Genomic DNA, 4932 nt, shown 5'->3' on the forward strand with positions numbered 1-4932 from the left:
TCCTTTGCCCATTCAATGTGTTACCTATTTCTTTAAATTTAGTATTAGTCTTCTGGATTTCTATCTGTAGATTTTGTATCATTTCTCATTTTTCCTTTATTTTGTCATTTTGTTCTTGTATTGTCTTTCAAAATTGTTCTAGAGTTTTCTCTGTGTTTTCCTAAACTTTGTCAGTGTTTTCCTTGATCTCTCTCTCTCAATCCATTGAAAGTACCTAAATATTATTTTTTTGAATTTCTTATCAGGGAGTTCCAATGCTGTGTCTTCCTCAGGCATATGTTTTGTGTCTGTATCCTGGTCCTTTGTTTCTCCTGCTTTATCTAGCTTCTTTGTGTGGACAGTGATGGTCTGTTATCTCTGAGACTTGTGACATTTTTGTGTTTATATTTAATTGGTGATTGCATGTTGGAGTGATTTGTCCAAGACTTTAATTTTCTTTATTTTGTTTGAATGTTATCTAAGTAAGCAGGGTACTGTGTTCCTCTATTTGCTAGTGGGCAGCATTTATGCACTCACCACCTGTCTCTTTTCCCATTGTTAGCCTCCTATATGTCCCTACCATCCTTGGCAAGTGAGTCTATTCTTAGGTCCCTGGAATCTGAATGAGAATGCTATCACTTTAAATATACAAAATGGCCAGCATTTGTAAACATTCAAAATGGCTGTGCCCTCAGTCATTTTAAATATCCAAAATGGCTGCCACTTGTAAACAATCAAAATCTCTGTGCCCTCCAGACAGCCAAAAGTCCACAGCTCATTTTCTCTTTCTCCTTGCTGTTTCCCTTCCTAGTAATAGGCCACCAGCACAGCCATCCCTGTAGCCCTTGGCAACCAGAGCTTATCTTTAGGTCAATTCTCAGGTTCCAAGACCACTTGGAAATATTCAGGCTGTTGGTGCCATCAGAGTAGCTGACTGTCTACAGTTCTGTCCACCTCCTACTCACTGTTTTCATTTAGGTGTTTCCACTAGTTGGTGCCTAATCCACTTCTGTGTACTTCCTTTCAAAGCTCAGGGCTCTGGGATTGTCTTCTGTATCTCTGCCAACTGGTTTCTCTTTTCGTTATTGAAGAGGTTCTGTGTAGCTTGTCTACTTATTCAGCCATCATACCAGAAAAGTTTACATCTTTAATTTTTAATTTCTTGTAGAAATATATAAAGTTAAGTTTATTGGTTGGCACAGGTCAAGTGGGGCAGTGCTTCTAAGGCCTTCATGAATATCATTTGTGCATGGGGCCATGATTGCAGAAGTATTCGACTCACAGTCATATAGAAAGAGGCACTTATCAGCTACCAAGTCTTCACACTTGTTAGAATTAAATTTGGCAAAGCTCCAACTCTTTGAGATGTGGATCTTCTGGTGTCCAGGGAACTTGATCCTTCATGGGGCCTCATTTACATACTCCTCATTTTGAAACTTGGTGTGGGTGGATGTGATGACTTGCCCAAACTGGTCCTTCACTGCTCTTTTTCCAAAGGCAACTTACATAACCACCTGGAGCTTACTTTAGGGACAGTAGAGAATAGCAAGATCAGAGACATGAAAGAGCAGGAAAGGACCTCTTCAAAGTCTCTTAGAGCAACCCATATGTTCCAGCAGTTTGTGTACATTATTGAGGAGGCTGCTGTTTGCAGTTGTTGCACACCACTCCCCACAGAGAAGGAGAAAGGTTGGCTTCAGTGAAAAGTATGAATTTATTGATGTCCTTTCGTTATGTGGTTTTTTTTTGTTTTTTTTTTGTGTTGTTCCTAATTTCTTGTTCCATATGATTTTCTGCGTTGAGCTCATTTTGTTTATGGATTTTGTTAAGTCATTTTCTTCATTGCCATTGCTTTGTTGTTGCTGTTGTTGTTATGTGCCGTTGAGTCGGCCCTGACTCATAGCGACCCCTCCTTGGATTTCCGAGGCACTATCACTACTGAAGTAGGATTGCCCAACCTTCCTTCCGAGGAGTGGCTGGTGGATTTGAACCGCCAGCCTTCTGGTTAGCAGTCAAGTGTTTTAGCCACTATACTACCAGAGACTGCTAACCAGAAGGCTGGCGGTTCAAACCCACCAGCCACTCCTCGGAAGGAAGGTTGGGCAATCCTACTTCCATAGTGATACTGCCTCGGAAACCCAAGGAGAGGTCACTATGAGTCGGGGCCGACTCGACAGCCATTGCTTTAGTATTTGCTAAATACTTGTGCCTTTCCTCTTTTTTTTAAATTTTATTTTGATGAGATGGTTTATTCATTTTCTTTGAGGTTACCTTGTGATTTATTATTTTCTTCCCAAGTATAAAACAGTCTGTTTTACCTTGAAATTGTCATGACTTCCTTTCCATTTTGAAAGTCAGTAACTTTACTATTTAGTCCCTTCTTTTGGTTTGTATCTGTCCTCCTTTACCACTTGATGTCTCTGGTTCCCTGCTTATAGTCTTGTAAGTTTATCTTACTTTCAATACTTCAATATCTGGGTTGGTTTCTGGGTGATTTTGTCATGTGTATTAATCATTGGTAGTTGCCTGCTGTTGTTGGTTCTCTGTCTGAAGGACTCTCTTTAGCATCTCTTGTAAAGTTGGTCTGGTTTTAACATATTCCCTTAATTTCTATTTATCTGGAAATATCTTTAATTCTCCATCATATTTGAAGGACAATTTTTCTGAGTATATAGGCAATTTTTTTATTTCAGTGTTTTATATATGTATTGACAAATTTTCTTTGCAGTGATCTGAAATTTAAGGCAGATGTGCTGTGTTTATGTATGTGTGTAAATGTGTTGGTCCCTCAGTGAACTCTATCTGCCTAGAAAAACATCCTTTGGTTCCAAGAAATATTATTTTAAACATGACTTTGATAATTTCTTCTCCATTTCTTCTATTCTTTCTTTCTTGAGATCTTAAAGATTTTCTGGAGGTTATAAGAAAAGGTTGGTGAACCACCATCATCTACTGAGAATCTACTTCAGGTGTCTTAGATATAGTCTCTCTTTTTCTTGGTTGGTTTTGAATATTGATGAACCTTGAATTTTTGTTCCACTTATAGTAGCCTCAGTGAGAATTACTGTCCTTCAGTAAACACATCTGTTCTTCAGATAGTAAATTATATTAATTGATTACATTATATTTTCTTATTTACATTGATTATTGACTGGATTTTGTTCTTAGGGTAATAAAAAGATTTCTTGGATATAAAATTTTTACAGTTGGCTACTTTCATATACTATATTTTAATGTTCATTTGTTTTCATCTCATACTTTGGTCTTTTGCTGATATGGCCTAAACTTCTGAGAGTTTCTTATTATATTCATCCAGATAATATAAGCCATAAATTCATGCTTCTAGAGTGAACATTCAAAGAATGTAGACACTGTTCTTTAATCATTAGAAAGCAAATTATAAAGTTTAGCATCCAGTTTCCTACTACCATGACAAATTCCACTCTAAATAGCATGGGAAAAATGCATTCCAACTTCATCTACATTAGCAATGAATTTCAATTCATAGCCTTACACAATTGGCTTTAGAAGTGCTAACATCCGATCCCCACATCCTTATCTATAGCTGCAGCCTCCAAACAAGTCCCTGAGACATATGGTTCTGTATTTCTTGGAAGGTCTACAGCAATTCATTACCACATTCAAAATCCCTTGAGTCCATCTATGATGCTGGATAATTACTCCAATGTGGAGAAGAGTCAAATTGCATGTGAACATGCTTCTCCAGTAATTCCTAACCCAATTCTTCCTGTAGATGAATTATCCATATTTATCTTTTCAAACCAACAACAAATATTTTTATTTAGCTTTTAGGATTGTAGGGTAAAAACTCCATTACACATTTAGCAAAATGATACATTGATTGGCAAGCATTAGTAGTGCATGGACTTTATTATGCCTTTAACCCCTCAAGAAGAATTGATGCCTTTGAGTTATAGATTTGGCAAAGAATATTAACTATATCACAGACTGTGAGAAGAATGGACAAATCTGTCCTGAAAGAAGTACAGTTAGAATGCTTCTTAGAAGTGAGGATGGGAAGATGATGTCTTAACTTGTAGCCCACATGTTTGTTCCTTCTGGCATCTTAATCCCTGAAAAACTAGGTGCAGTGTCTTGAAGCAGGGATTCTGGGGCTGTCAGCAGCTCTTTAAGTTGGAGAAGCCCAGATTTAGTGGAGAAGGAAAAAAAAAAGGGGAGCGATAGGGTAAACAGCCAGGAAGAATATAAATAAATGAGTCTGCCTGCAGCATGCAAGCTGGCAGGACGAAACAATGGAAAACTCCCTTGGCAGTGAAGCGGGAGCACCTGGAGGCCAGTAGCAGCTCCAGAGGTCTGCCCACAGCAGTGGCTTCTATTGTTTACCTTTGGACCTGTGACAAGTGGGTGGGTGGAATTTCTGAGATGTAAGGCAGAGACCTTTCTGGCTCAGGCAGCTGCTGATGTGGGAGCAGAGAGGGAAGCACACTGCAGGTGGACGGGCCCTGAGATGAACTCACAATGTAGGGCTGGGGTCCAGCCCATCCAGGACAACTTTTTGGCATTGAGGGGCCTGGAGTACAGGATTTTTGCAGCTGTCTGAACCAGGCAGAAAGTAGCGGTCCTCTAACCATTGGGGTCTTTGCCGATTTTGTTCATGGATAGGAAGACTGAATATTGTGAAAATGTCAATACTGCCCAAAGCAATCTACACATGTAATGCAATCCTGATCCAGATATCAATATTTTTTTTTTTTTTTTTTTTTAAGAACATGGGGAAACCAATCACTAACTTTGTATGAAAAGGAAAGAGACCTCAGATAAGCAGAGCAGTACTGAAGAAGAAGAACAAAGTGGGAGGTCTCACACTCCCATATCTCAAAACCTACTATACAGCCACAGTAGTCAAAACAGCATAGTTTTTGTGCAATGATAGACAGCTAGACCAATGGAACAGAATCAAAAACCCAGAAA

The 4932-nt window shown here is 38.8% G+C and overlaps 1 non-coding gene across 1 annotated transcript; it reads right to left on the reverse strand.

The window, feature by feature from the left end:
* Positions 1–1554: 1554 nt before the first annotated feature.
* LOC122150474 lies at positions 1555–1684 on the reverse strand. Its single transcript, XR_006163688.1, has one exon. It is a non-coding gene; the product is annotated as a small nucleolar RNA SNORA70 (small nucleolar RNA).
* Between the last annotated feature and the right edge of the window lie 3248 nt (positions 1685–4932).

Source organism: Orycteropus afer, unplaced genomic scaffold (assembly GCF_000298275.1).
Source record: "Orycteropus afer afer isolate SDZICR_OR568_19922 unplaced genomic scaffold, OryAfe1.0 scaffold00148, whole genome shotgun sequence".
Taxonomy (NCBI): Eukaryota; Metazoa; Chordata; class Mammalia; order Tubulidentata; family Orycteropodidae; genus Orycteropus; species Orycteropus afer.